Consider the following 15933-nt stretch of genomic DNA (forward strand, 5'->3'; position numbering starts at 1 on the left):
AGAAGGAATCTCTAGTAAAGGAAGAGGGAAGGGGGACCACTCCTGGTAGGTTAGGAGTTGGGGGCGTTACGCTGGTAGCTGCCTTCCCTCTGTCAAGCAGGGAATAACTGTCAGTTACCCATTCTGAATGAGATGGGGAAGGTGAATGGGGTGGTGTTGATCAGAGAGCAGGTGAACCATGATGACTATAACATTAGAGTCTGCACATGCAGTTTCCATTTTATAAAGATGTGGGGAACTCATAGGAAAAAAAATAGTGATGACTACGATTTTTTTTAATTAAAGGCATTGAAATGGAAGATCATCTAGCAATGTTTATAGGAGATAAACAAGTCAGGAAACACACAAAAGCTGAGCTGAAATGCATTTATTCTGCATTTATTGAATAACTATGCCGGGTCCTCCAAAGAATAAAGGACGCGTCGTCACAGCTACTGAAGAGCTGTCTGGCAAGGGAGACAACCAAACACAACATTGTAAGGGGAGCTAACAGTAACAGAGACGCACTGGAAACAGAGAAGAAAGCATGAGGGAAGAAAAGGAATCAAGGTCAGAGAAGAATTTTGGAAACAAGCAACATTTGACCTTAGACTTGAAGATAAGAAGAATTTCATGAAGAGGCCGGGGTGGAGGCCAGAAAGGGTAACCTGTGCAGAGGTAGAAAGAGAGCCTCAGGAGGAATCCAAAGACAGGTCAGGAGGCTTCATCCTTCTACTGGTTACTTAAGCAACCCCTTTTCCCCTTTAAACTTTCCCAGCCCCTTACATACATTGGGGGGGGAGGGGGCGTGAAATCTGGCAAGAAAACCAGGGCTTTTCTCTCTTCTTTACTATTTTCATCAATAAAATATTTGTAAATATTATCCCCCAACCCCAAGTGCTTGGCTAAGTAATCTGATGAATACATTTCCAGAGAGGAATCATAGATGAATCATTGCTCTGCATTTAACCTTTGACATAGGTATTTGCATTCTACTATCACACTTCTAGACACACAGTCTTTCCAACAGAAAAGTTTTGGACCCTGAGGAGAGAGAAAAGGGGAGGGGATGGGAAGGAGTGTCTCTCCGCATCTCTTCCCAAAATGCATGTCCCATCATTTACACCACTTATACTTTAATGCTGACACTGAATAACTGAAAAGGTTGTAGTGTGTCTTGAATTTTAAAAAGTAACATAATATACAATCCACTTACTGCATTAATTCAGGTGCACCCTTGGACAAATTGCTTTGAACCATTTCAGCCACTACGCAGGGTTAACTGCAAAATGCTCTGTCCTCCATGAAGGGAACCTCTGGGGAACATAGTGCTTTTAGAATTTTAAAAGTAATTTAAATGTGTACAGAAAAGATAGAACAGGAAATATGTGTGTTTTTTTAAAATTGGTAAAAGATGCTATCTGAGTTCAATTTGAAGTGTTATTATTCTAATCTTTCTATTAAAAGACAAAGCATGAGAGAAAATATTATATTCTTTTCTAACCTTAGCTTATGCATATGAATGTAATTTATTTTAAAGAACAAAAACACTACTGCAATTCTCGAAAACACCAAGCTTTGAAATCCTCTCAGTTAAAAACAAACTTCTGGGGGGACTGTTTAGTGAGGCAAAGAAGCACAGGTGAATGCATTTTTAAGTAATTATAAAACCTATTTCATAATGCCCTCACCTGTGTTTTTCAGAGCTAGCAACAGACAGCACTAGCTTTGTTGTTGGTTCCACTTACAGGGGTAGAGACAGACTCAGGCAGGATTTTAAAAGCTAGAATCACATTTTTCTCAGAATATGAAAGAGAAGTTTAAATATCAGCTGGCTTAGGGTGATACTAAATGATACATGAAATTATACTAAATGATAAATGAAATGTAGGTGATACATCTTTTTTACCCATAAAGCCCCAGATGGGCTGAAGATCTAAAAAAGAGGAACAGTAAGATCCTGAGGCAATGGTGGTGCTCAAACCATGAGCATATCTGGACCATTTGTTGTCTTAAAATATCAGAACAACTCTCTCTCTCTCTCTCTCTCTCTCTCTCTCACACACACACACACACACACACACACACATTACTAGAAGAATATTTCTGATTTTTAAACCCAAATTGTATGAAATTCCTTTTTTATTTTTAAGTGCTAATATTATTGAATTATTTCTAGCCACAAGTAAATTACATTTCTAGAGAACCCACAGTCCTTAGCAGGAAGGACCAAGCAAGATGATTAAATTCACGCTTATTCCTTATCCCTAACACCTCCATTATAAAGAAAAAGTGCACAACACACACATAAATGTATATTTTTAAAGACCCATAAAAGAACAGATGAGCTTAATAAGGAAAAAGCTGCTTTTGACATAGGTCTCAATTTGCTTGACAAAGGGTATGACTACATGAAAATTTCGTAAATGCAGACCTTACTAAATTGGAATTTGTGATCACTCAGGAAAGGATTGAGCCAAAATATATCTAATTGTGTAAATGTTTTAGAAAGTGGCATCTCTAGGTGTATAAATTATTTTGGACGTTTTCATCATGGTGATGGATAAAATTATAAGAACCCTTTAGGCAGCATCCCCGCAACCATCACCTCTGCTCTCCTCCCCCCGACTCCCATCCCTTCCACTCATTGGCTCCAGTCTCCTTAGGTAAGTGTCCCAGAAGCACCCTACATGAATGATTGCTTTAAGGCTCCTGTTTGTAAAGGCCATTTGCAAAAGCCACCTCCTCTTTGAATGCTCCCAGGACAGAGCCCCACAGTCCCCTATCTCTTCACTTAGTTACACATGCCCCTCCTTCCAAAGCAATTTATACTGTCTTATCTTTTATCACTTATCTCTTCCCATTGTTACTATAGGTCTCCTCGCTCTCAGATTCCCTGGACTTCTTTCGCTTCCTGGAATAGATGGGGTTTCTTCTGGACTTAGGACTTTTCTACCACTGACTCTTTCTGCCTAGAATGCTCTTTCTCGAGACCAGCACAGAGCCCAGAGCCAGGAGAGCTGGGTGGACAGAGTTCATCACTGTGCCCTCTCCAGGGGACAGAGAGAGACTCTCCGGGGACAAAGAGATGCCAGCCCCAGGAAAAGTGAACTCTCTAGTTATGTCAACTACATTTTCCAAAATCAAAATTTGTGACATGTGGTCTGAGCAGGAGAACTGACTACAATAGATAAAATGCTTGAATCTAAAGCCAGCTCAGAATATCTAGAGCCAACAGTTACAGTATTTAATAGGGGAACAAGTTAGTGCTCAGATTTTTCCATATTTGTGTGAAATGTCTCACAAAACCTCTCATCTTCTCCTGCTGTAATTGATTCCATGCTCATCAAACTTCTTATTCATTTTCAAAGTCTTATTACTAGTCAGAGGAGTCTTATATTTGGGGTGCAAGTGTTCTGATATCTAGCAAATGTTATCTTAGAGATGGGTTATGAACTTTCCTCTTGTGAGTTTTATTAGTGCTGAACCACAGTCTCAGAGGAGAAAACGCCTTGGAAAATTCTTAAGTTTCTTTTCAACTGTGTGATTCAATCTCCCAGAACATACTGACCCCAATATGAACTGATGTAAACTAGTATGCGTGGAGTAGGGAACAGGAATGGATCCTGGAATTTGATGGCTGAAGTCTGAAGTCCTTCCTCAAGGCTTTGAAACAGAGAGGCTTCTGATTTCTTAATCCAAAACACTGAGCTAGGGAATTTAGGTATATGGGGAATCACCTCACCCTATTCCTAGAAGGCTGTCAGTATCACCAGAACATCCAGGTATCTCTTTCCCTCCCTTTTCCAGCCTTATACTCCATCCCCACCATATTGCCTTCCTAAGCAATGGAAACGGAAGTAGCATATTGGACCTGGGCTCTGTGTCTTAAGTAAATTACTTACATGCTCTGAAACTTGGGTTTCAGAATCTCTGTGGTCTCAATATCCAAAAATGTTCCGTGCCCAGTTTCTGTTCATTGGCATGTCATTGAAAAGCTATCAAACTAGGTTTCAGTAGTATTGCGAGGTGGAAAGAATGGGTCGCATTAATTAAGTTTCCTGGGGTATATGAAAAGGCCTGGCAATCAGTTTCAAAGTGTTCATTGACAGTTGACAGAGAAACTGGAAGGGAGTGGGTGACATCTACACATTTCTTTAATTTCCTTTGTCTTTTAATGAGGAAACCCCCAAACTTATCTGTCAACTAAAATGTGTTGTACAATGTACAGAACCTTGATGCCCCAAGTGTGGTCCACGGGCAGGCAGCATCAGCATCCCTGGGAGCTGGTCAAAATGCAGACTCTTGAGCCCCTCCTGGACCCAAATGTGCATTTTACAAAGATCCCTGGTGACTCACACGTGCCTTACATTTTGTAAAAGACTTGTCAACAATAGCAATCCTCAAAGTGTGCTTTCCAGACCAGGAGCATCCATCCCTGTCACCTGAAAAGTTGTTAGAAATGCAGAACCAGGGTCTCATTCTATACTTACCGAGTCCAACATTTTAGGGTCCAGTCCAGTAATCTGTGTCTTAACAAACCTTCAGGTGATTCTGATGCATGTTCAAGTGTAAGAATTTCCGCCTCTGGCCTTTTTCAATTTATATTTAAGAGAACTAGCTTTTGACAAACACTATTTTCATTCTAAACTTTTTAAGTGACTGAGAGCATCATATATCTGTCTGGACAATTTTTAAAATATGTTCAAAGTCCCCGAGTATTTTCCAAGGATATGTCCTTATGGTTTTATTTAAGCACTAGTCAGAACTGACGAATGCGTATGTTGAATACCATTTGCTAATTCATCTGGCATCTGGCAAAACCGTATCACATTGATATGATGGATGGTCCTGCTTCTTTGGAATGAGAAAACTTCCACATGGAGGCACAGTAATTTTTCCTGAAGGAATGAACATAATGTAAACTGTCATCATGGATAAGTTTTGTGGGCAAAGGATGCCTGAGGGAAAAGGCATTATTGGAAGTCTCCATTCTCAGCAGTGGTGCTCTGGGGCCTTACTCACACCCAAAGCCATTGTCAGAGCTGCTTAGACATGTCTTCCCTTTGTGGCATTGGGTTTCATTTATCAGGTGATGGAATATTTCAAACTTCTTCTCCCTAATGCATTTGAAATATTTTCTCCTTTGAAATATTTTTGTTTTCCTTCAAAGGTGAGGTCGCTGTTCACGTCAAGAAGTGAGAATGAACTCAACCAGTACACTAGAATCTTCCACAAAGGTAACTTTGCCCAGGTGAATTTTTAAAAAATTATGAAGAAAGTTAAAATACATGTAGCTATTTTCTAAGTTAACCATTTCTAGAAATGCATACTAAACTATAGATGAACAAAGACAAAGAAAATTTATCGTACCATAGTTTGTGAGAAACAAGCAAAGTGTCCATTACTAGGGGACAGTCACACGGAGCAACCAACCAGAGCAATATCCCTGAGAGAGGACCTCTGTTGTGTGCCAGGCATTAACTCTGTAGTTTCCAGTTGATGAGGCGGACTACTCTATTAGTCTGTATAGGCTGCCATTAGCAAAACACCACACACTCGGTGGCTAAGACAACAGAATTCTATTTTCTCACATTTCTGGAGGCTGGAATTGCAAGGTCTAGGTGTCAGCACATTTGGTTTCTTCTGAGGCCTCTCTCCATGGCCTGCAGATAGCAAGTCTTCTGTGACCTCACACGGCCTTTCCTCTGAGCATGCGTGGAAGGACAGAGAGCTACACTGGCTCTGTCTCTTCTTCTAATGACTTTAGTCAAATGGGATTAGGGTCCCACTGTAACTACCCCTGTTTAATGTAATTACCTCTTCAAAGATTTTAACTCCAAATACAGGTACATTCTGAGGTCCTAGGGATTGGGACTGCAACATATAAATTTTGGGGATGACACAATTCAGCCCATAACAGCCAGCATGTCTTAGAGAGTAGTTAGATCTCGCAGGATTATTTACTGAACAGTCAGAAGTACTTTAATATTTTCAAAATTGGTACAACTATACCAGTGAGTAGTGGCTGATTATTAACCCAGGGCATGGACTTAGTGAGGATTTTAAAAACATGTTCTGAAACATCCTAAAAGTTTGGAGGACTTTCAGGGTTAAATATTGGAGCTAAGGAGGTAGGCTATGAGACCATTTCTGGAGTTCAGCCAGTTTATATCGGGTAGACAAAATAGTATACCACAGTTATGAGCATAGGATTTAGGATCAGAAAAAAAGTTTGCATTTCTGTTTCTCACGTGTAAATAAATATGATATTGGTACCTATCTCTAAAATTATTATAAGCAATAAGATAATAATGTAAAATGCTCATAATATTACAGGCCCATAGTAAGTGTTCAATAAATCAGACATCATTATGCCTCTGTATAAGCTCACTCTTCAAGAAAACTTACACGCACGCACACACACACAGGAGTTCTTTAAAATTACTGCACTAAGTGATCCCTAAACTCACTCTTAGCTCTAAAACTTTCTGATTCTAAGTGATACTTGACCACAAATAATTAAAATAAAAGCAATGCAACTTTAAAAAGAAAAAAAAAACTTTTATTGCTTTAATATAAAAATAGTCTGTCTTTTCCTATTCTATCTGTTTTTACTAGCCACATTGCTTGATTTAACCTATATTGTTAAACTAATACTTAGTCTTGTGCTCACCAGATAAACATTGTAACTTTTGATATTAGATCACTTTTTCTGTGGTTATATTATTATATGTGCCATTTATGTGTTACAAATAAAATGAAATTACATATAAACATTAAAATAATGAAATAGGTCTCTTTATGTACCGATATAGAGTGACTAGAAAGCCCTATTATTCGGTGAAAAAGCAAGGTACACAGAGACACACAGAGTAAGCTACCATGTGTTAAAAAAGAAATACCTTTTTGTATTGTGTACATTTTTACCATATGGATGCACATGGATGCATTACCTTTAAAAAGTAACTTTAAATAAATTTAATTAGAAAGTTCATTTAAAAATTTTTAAAAAATAGATTTTCTTTTCACATTAAATTATAACGGGAGAACAGATGCCCAAGATTTCATTTTCAAACAGAAACCCCAATCAACAGCACCAGTAGCAGCTGCTGTTTATTTTTATTTGATAAGAGCAAAGCAGCAGATAGAAATGAAAAATAGACTATATGAAAAGACACTCATAGAAATCAAATTCCAGAAGACTCTTAATCCTATTGTCATTGTAAGTTCCAGAATAGTTTCTCAGGACCAAGGAACACTGTGATTTCATGGAAAGAACAAAGGATTTGGCATCAAACTAAGTTGGGTTCCAGTTCGAGTCCTCTCAATTTCTAGCCATACAAACACAGACAAGTGACTTTACTCTCTGAACCTCGTTTTCCTCAAGAGACAGGACTCAAATTTCCTGTGACTTCTTCCACTTAGTGTGATCATGAGGTTTAAATGCAATCACTTGTGTATAAGCGTACAGCAAACAATACAGACAAAGTACATATGCTCCCTTCTCATCTCCTTTCAAACTCCTCTTAGCAGGCATGTAAGGATGGAGACATACTTTCATTTATGTGTTCAGTAGCCATAAATGGACTCTGCTAAACATTGTAGCTACATCAGAAAGCAGAACAGACACTGTGGGGGCGGAGCCCCAGAGAGTAGTTTCCAGGCTCTCGGCCTCACATAGATAGGTGCTGGCTCAGGTAGTAAATGGCCAACTGTGATTGCATGGCCATCAGCTGTGGCTAGTTGGCCGTCAGCTGTAACCAGTGAGCCATTGGCCACAATATAACTGCTGTGGCTACAAGAGGGAAGAGAGGAAGAATGGGGGCTAGCAAGAAGATGGCGGCTGGGCTGGCAAGCGTGGATGGCGGTTTGCGGACAGTGTGGATCCAGCCTCCAGTGAGAGTATAGTGCCGCCAGCAAGAATATAGTGGTATGACTCCCCTACCTATGGCTCCGTGGGTGTTCCTTTTTGGCCTCACCATGTCCTGCGTTCTTGTATGGGGAGCGGGAGCAGAGACCCCGCCGGATGCCCCGCATGACAGACACATAACCTGCCCTCCTGAAGCTTAGACTCTAACACGGAGACAGATGATAAATTAAACATCTTTCATGGACAAATCATAGTAAAGGCCATAGTAGAGGCAGTGCAAAGCTGTCAAGGATGGCTTCTGGAGGAAGTCATGCTAAAGCTCAGGCCTGAAGTAAGAGTAGTTCATGAAGAGACTCCTGAGGGGAATATACCAGGCTGCCCACGGATTGGCTGACCCTGGCAGGTGAATTGTAAGAGACCAGAGCTCATAAATCAGCTCCCTGCTCCACTTAGCAACTGAGTGGCAGAGCCAGGATTCGGATCGTTTCACCCATGTTTGAAAGATCAATGAACGTTGTCTCATGATACTGGAATTCTGACTCAGAATCAGGTGTATCTAGGCTTTCAGTCATACCGCAACACCTAGAAGAGTGGTGCATAGCAGATGTTTGGTAAATATCTCTTGAAGGAGTGAATAAATCCCAAGTTTGAAGGACCACTTGGAGGCATCCTCTGTCTTTTGAATAATGTACATTAATTCATGTCCCAGTCCTTGAGTTAAATGTAAGCATCTTAAAGCTCTTACAGAACTTCAGAACCTTCCCAAACCAGGGTGTTTTGAAACTGGATTGAATCTTTCTGTAAAATGCTAAGCAAACATCATGACAGCCAGAACCAGTTCCAATTTCACCAAGAGGTCCGCTTGGGCTCTGAGGTGTAGGAGAAAAGACATTGCGTGACAGTACAAACAAAAAAATTAGGAAAATAGGCCAAAGAATCAATAAGGATCATTGAAGGATTAGGAATTTAGCTTAGAACGTGGCTCCCTAGGATGAGGTCAATATGACTCATTCGTTTGAAGCTGGCAAGAAATTTAGATGTATTTCAGAAAGATCATCTGGTTTTCCTCCTACAACATGAATTTCATCCTGGCACCAGTAAAACCAAACAATCTACCACATTGAAGACCGTGCCTGAGAATGAAAAACAGAATCGGCATGACTAGTTTTCATTTCATTTTACCTGAAACGAAGGTGTGAGGTTCGTGAGAAAGTAAAGTTTCAGTGCCTTTAAGGAATTCTAGTGCTTTCTGGAGGATTGGTCTTTTGGAATTGCACGGAGTAACTCTCTAGCTTTTAAACATGACATCTGCATCTTAATTGCCCCATTTTAACTCTGAGTAATAGAATCCTGGGAGGTAAATTAGGCCTTTTTATTGGTCTATTAACTTTCTCCTCCCCCTAAGGGGAAATTTATTAAATTCTCTTTAAGTGTTCCAAGAAAGCAAACCTTGGAACCAGCCAGTAAGCTTGTAAGAGTCTAATGATGATGGAGGGGTGAGTTTCCACCAGCTTTTATTGTTATTTTAATTCATTACAAATGTAGACTTAAGCCATTAGCTATCAAGCTCTCTTGCACTATTATTTATCTAGCATCTATCTATCTATCATCTTCTATTTGTCATCTCTGCCTTCTTATACAAACACATGCACACTCTCTTTCCCTTTCTTGACACACTCAAACACTTGTAAAACCTCTATTCATTTTTCAAATCTCCCTTCCCCTCAGAATCCCTTATCGGACCCCGAAAGCTAGGTTCAGCTTTTCCTCCAATGTGTTCTTACAGCAATTGCTTATTTGTTCATCTCCACACCCACCTGCAGACAAAATGATAGCAGGAACTATGTTTCTCTAATTGGTTTATTGTATCCCTGACCCCTGGCAAGGTATCTGGTATGTGGTGAGCACTTGATACATTTTTGTTAAATAAGTGAATGAATGAGTGTATTAATCTAGTCCTTGGATGTTTAGAGATACAAGGAAATATACTAATTCTATCAATTCCTTCTGTCAAGAAAGAAGTCTTACATTTCCACAGATAAAAAAATCCATTTGTGGAAACACAAAAACTTCATATATATATTCGAGCTAACGCTATATAAAAACATGTTTTATGTAAGTATTAAAAAACAATTTATGAGTAATATGGTTAGAAATTATGCATAAGATTTAGGTAGATGTTAACATTATCCTTATTCAGTAAATATATATTTGCAATATACACTCCTTTCACAAAACAAAAGGGAAAATGCAGACTTTTGATTCCCAGTTTAATGGCTCTTCAACACACCATGCAGCTAACAGAATGGCATTAGAAAGAACCAAACAAATACTCAGGACTTAGAATTAGCACAAAGCATTATCTTTGTTGTAAATACACAAATAACAGAAGTTGGCTACTACAAGTATGCACTGAAAAATATGGGGAAATTACCATACACTCTAATTTAGCCCTACTACCAATTTTGAAAATCAAAACATTATTTTACACCTCTGCACTTCACAAGATCATATGCCAAGGAACACATGAGGTCATCAATTCTTGAAAACCAAGTAGATCTGTGGTTTTACCCCCCGCCCCCCAGGGTCTTGCCCTGGTTTCTGTTATCACTGGCAACAGAACCAGTGTTGGAAGGCCACTGCAAAATCAAGAATTCACACAATCTGAAACTGCTTATGTCAGGCCTTTCTTCAGGGTGAAAATACTATTCAACAACTTCCAGCATGTGCTTACCACATCTGCACCCATTTTGGGTCAATCAGAAAAAAATAAAGAACTGCTGGGAAGAAATAAGCTACCCATTCAAAAGTAAAAACAGGGAAAGCCAGCTGCATACAAATCCTACAGATTGTGCTGATGAGATCCATGGATGGGCAGAAAGAGCTGCTTCAGGAAAAGAAAACCTAACTTAGGAGCAGAAAAACCCCAGAACATAGATGAACAAAAGCACTTGCTCTCTGTCAAAAGCAATTCCTACTTCAGTGAATGTATTTTCATTCTATCCCCAAAGAATTCGTGTGGGGACAGAGTCCCAGAGAACAGTTTCCAGGCTCTCAGCCTCACGTGGAAAGGTGCTGGTTGGGTTATTAGATGGCCATCAGCTGTAATCAGATGGCCATCCACTCTGGCTGGGTGGCCATCAGCTGTTACCAGTTAGCCATTAGCCACTAATATAACGTGGCTAGGCTGGCAAGGGGGTTGGTTGTTTGGCGGCAGAAACGAGGACGGCAGATTGCGTCTCTTATGTTCTGTGTCTCCAACTCAGGCAACAGTGAGAATATAGAGGTATGACTCCCCTATCTATAGCTCCGTTGGGGTTCCTTTTTGGCCTCACCATATGCTGTGTCCACTTGCCAAGAGTGGGACCAGAGACCCTGGATGACAATTCTTAAAATAGTATTTCTTTCCTACATGTATTAATTAATGGATAGACTGATTAATTGACTGCCCTTACCTCATCATGTATTTTTTAAATTAGGTTTATTGGGGTGACATTGGTTAATAACATTATGTAAGTTTCAGGTGTACAAGTTTATAATACAAGATCCGTATACTCCATTGTGTGCTCAGCACCCAAAATACAGTCTACATCCACCACCATTTATTTGACCTCTTTCCCCTCTTCATTCTCCCTTCTCCCCCTTTCCCCTCTGGTAACCGCCATTCTGTTGTCTGTATCATATGATTTAACTCATATGTAGGTTATAAATAAAAAAACAACACAAAAGCAGACAAAGTCATATTTTTTATTGAAAAAATACAGAGAAGCACACAGAAGGAAAGATGAAAAATCGCAATTAATCCCATCACTCAGTAATCCCACTGTTATAGTTTCACTGATGATTGGAAGTTCACCCACACACAATACCTTGTGGACATCAATGAATTATAGGCAAGGATTTTCTATTGAACTTTCTTAAATTTATGTAAGTTCTTTCTCCAATCAAACCTCTACCTCAGTGTGAGAGTTTTTAATCAGCAAGACAAGACTCAAGATAGAATCTAGTGTGTGCCATAGCTGTTCAACTTGTTTAATGGCTTAAGTTTGTTCTGTGGGCACTCAGTGAGTAGACTGAGGCACACTTATACTGGAATAACAATAGATCTGCATGTGTAGAGGGGTCTCAGCACACCAGTTTTTCAGAGACATAAGGAAAATAGATGAGTCCCAAGACTTCCCTCAAGTGCCCAAATGGTGAGCCATCCCAAATCTGCGACTGATTAGCCTTCCTTGCTGTGTGCTCGTGAGATCAGAGCTCCAGGTTTGGTTTTGGCATGGACCAGTTACTTTTCTCTTTCCCAAAGGCTACAGACTGCATTGTTAGCTGATTATCTCTCAAAGGGCATCATTTATTAATGAAGGGATTGGAAAGATAGTCTGTGCAGTGGTACAGAGTAATTTGGGCAAGAAATTGACTTTACTAATGCCTATTGCATCCCAGGCATCTAATCTACATTATTTCATATAGTCCTAACAGTAATTGTATGGAAAATGTTTATGGTTATTAGGTAAGAAAATGAGATTCAGTGAGATTAATAACTAATCCAAGATTACATTGTTAACATGTGGTAGAACCAGATTCAAAACTCCAAATCCATACTTTCTCACTAGATCACCCTGCCTGTCTGGGGAGAACAAACCTTAAAGGCATCCTTTTTGTAGTTCATAAATAAGAATTCTTTTTCACCTGTGAAGGGTGTGTGTGTGTGTCATGGTGACCCCCAATTTCTTAAGGCCTTATGATACCAAATAGTCAAAATTCCTAGAGAGCATTTAGTAAAACATATAAACCTCATATCTGTGTGCTCTTTATGTGAAAACATCACCTCTCCTCCTATGGTTTTAGGGAAGATTAAAAAAGAAATTGAATGACGAGGTGATACATAAAGTACAAAGCACTGTGATAATATAAAGCATTATTGTCTGCAGAGTCCTCAAGGCCATAGTTGATTTTAGAAAACTGCAAACAACAGACATGGAGAGCATAGTCTAAAACTATTCATATTTCTCCTACACTATCTCGTGGGCATGCCTTTTAAATCCCTGTTCAGCCACTCAACCCACAACTATTTCCTGGACCGTGTATCAGAAGCACGTATAGGTGCAAATCTCTGGCTTCAGTCTTGTGGGATTTCTACAAGTCATCAGTCTCTGAACCTACCTAGGAATACAAGTAGAGCATTTCCAGCAGCTCACGTTGTCATCAGTCAGTGCTATGTGATATGGAATAAGGCCTACACCAATCTCTCCCCTGGCTAAGCAGGAAATAGTTTCCTGCATTCTCCTCCCTAGACTTCTGGACATGCAAAGGGAGAGCAGATGTAACTGGTCTCATCTATTTACTATTTACTTAACTGGTAGCTTGAAGTAACCAAATGAGCTAGAAATTGGCCATGATAGCTGATTTCTATTAATTGCACCTATGACATTGCAGGATCAAAATCTTAATGTTATAGATTTATATAAAGATTATATAAATGTATGTATAACTTTATAATTTATATAAAGATTTATATAAAGCTGAGCTTCATAAGGGCTAACAGACATTTTCTTAAAAATTGCCCACCGTGATATATTCTAACCCTGTGAAACTGCTGGGAAAATCAAAAGAAGCTAAATTTTAGGGTAATTAGCTGATTGGCTTTGGGAATATAATTTCTTATTTAAAAAAAAGGAGGAATGAGGAGGTGAAGAAAGAGATGTGGAAAGATAAGGAGGGGACATGAGAAAGGGAAAAAGGAAAAGAAAGGGCATGAGCCCCATACTAATGCAATTCAACTGTTGTTGCTATCCCACCTACGCTACGCAAGTACCCGGATAAGGCACCTGGGAGGCTACAAAGATAAATAAAAGATATCCATTCAACAAATATTTATTAAGCTTAGAGAGAAGCAGCTATTTTAATGCCACATCAACTGGGACTAAGTCTAAGATTACCTAAATGAAAAGTAAATCAGAAGTGTGCTTCAAAATATACTGCTTATTTCAACAATTATTAGAAGGTTATATTTTCTTCAAGAAGTGATTTTAGTCTTTTCCTGGCACAGAGTTGGGTGATGGCTGTTACTTATGGCTAATCAGGTTGGGCCCAGATCCACCAACATGGAGAGCCGTTTCCTGGCAACCGGGCCCACATCACATAGATGATTTAATGATGGTAGCAATTTTTCAGAGGTTTTCTGACTTTAATACGATATAACACAGGGACAAGGGAACTGTCGTTTCGGACACTTGGGTTCTCAACTTAGCTATGCCTCTAATTACCCTTGAGATAACTAAAGCCGATGATCCAACACATCTTTTGTTGTAGTTGTTTATCCTAATACGTTTTGACTCAATGTATATGCCTCAAATAAATACAAACATTATTTTGAAACAAAATTCCCAAAGAATTATATTTGAAAATAATATGAACTTTTAATTCTTAGATCTTTCTACTTTAAAAATATAAATGTGAATGTATCTCTGTAGAACAGCTGCACAGTTGGGTGGGTCAAGAACTAATTTTGTGAATGAGAAAGAGTAACTGGCTCACTAACACTGCATTAACGTGCTCCTGTATCTTCTTGAACATATCCAAAAACCTGTCAGCTAAGTCTTGACTCTTAAGTTGATCTATTGTTTCAAAGAACCACTACTATAAAACCAGGAGAGTCGTATGAAAACCAAAGCTGTTCTAGTGCACTAGTTTCCAAATGAAGAATACAGCTGTTTTGACTGAACAAAGTTCAAGTGTTTATGCCTTTATTCTTGCCAAGATTTATTCAAAATATGTTTCAGTGCCACTGGGAATTAAATTGTATCTGAAAAAGACAACAACTAGGGCTATAAATAATGAACGAATGAGTACAAATTGCCAGGAAACACATCTAATAATTCTCTGTAAATCAAAACAACATGCAATTGAATTCACAATGTATCTATTTTAACATGCTTTGTTTAAAAACATATTTTTCTCAAAAATGTCAAAAAATGTCATGGTAGTTTTAGTCAAATGCTACTTGTATCTAACTTCAGTTATGTGCTATCTGTTTATGTATTTCCAAATATTAGAGAAGACACAGCTCTTCAAGGGTTAAAACGAGGCAAAGATTACAAACTACGTATAATTCTCTTTATTCACAAAGAGAGAAGGGAGATCAACTGTTGTGGGAAATATTTCTGTCCATTAAAGATCATTATTCATGAAAACTATCAAAAGGATTAAATAAGCAGAAGAAGCAATCCTTGGAATAAGCACTTTAATAGCAAGCTGCATGACAGTTCTAACCATTCTGGAGCAAATAAACCTTCGAGGAATAAGAAATGGGAGTACTTTTCCCCTTGCTCAGGGCCAGTTCCTTATCTACTGGAAATGACCTCCACACAACAAATGCCATAAACTCTCTGCAGCCAAGGACTCTCTGCTGCTGCTTCCCATCTAGATACTTGAGCGTCACTTCTAGTTCCTAGCAAGTTTCCTCCAGAAGAAAAAGGGAAAATATTAAACACCAACACTGTCACGGCAGCTGCACAGCCATTTTTAATCAGTTTTTATCACTTTAAATACACATAGATGACCTTGTTTGTTTGATAATGATGATGATAACGATGATGGTAGAAGAATTCTTTGATGTATTTTGCTCTTTTATTCATGAATGGCTTTCTTATAATTTTTAGTTCAATTCAGTCAAAATATATTTATGAAGCATCTTCTTTATTCCAGGCATCATAAAAAGACATGGCCACTGATAATATATTCTACTAAATACAGAGCAATGAATTCAAACCCCACACTGCCAGCATGCAGGTAATGCTACATGGGGACCATAGGGAGGAACTAATGTGTCAGAGTGGAGAGGGAAAACAACAAAGGTGGCATTAAATCTAGGACTTTAGGGAGAGAAAGAAAGGGGCCAAGAGCAGAGCAACATGAAAATGCAGGTGTGTTGACACTGGTGAATGAAAAGAAGTTAGATCAAAAACCTAGTTGTGGGACAGATTATGGAATGAAAATCTCTGAATGTGAAGCTGAGGGATTCAGTCTTTTACCTGTAATCAAAGGTGGGGGTGGGGAAAAGGGGTGTGCGGAATTCATGA

The 15933-nt window shown here is 38.9% G+C and overlaps 1 long non-coding RNA gene across 1 annotated transcript; it reads left to right on the top strand.

Annotated features, from left to right (window-relative positions):
• The first annotated feature begins 533 nt into the window (after positions 1-533).
• LOC141572147 (uncharacterized) lies at positions 534-15643 on the top strand. The gene is made up of 3 exons (XR_012497326.1): positions 534-692; positions 5153-5219; positions 15560-15643. It is a non-coding gene; the product is annotated as an uncharacterized LOC141572147 (long non-coding RNA).
• The last annotated feature ends 290 nt before the right edge of the window (positions 15644-15933 follow it).

This window comes from Rhinolophus sinicus, linkage group LG01 (genome assembly GCF_036562045.2).
Source record: "Rhinolophus sinicus isolate RSC01 linkage group LG01, ASM3656204v1, whole genome shotgun sequence".
NCBI classification, from domain to species: domain Eukaryota; kingdom Metazoa; phylum Chordata; class Mammalia; order Chiroptera; family Rhinolophidae; genus Rhinolophus; species Rhinolophus sinicus.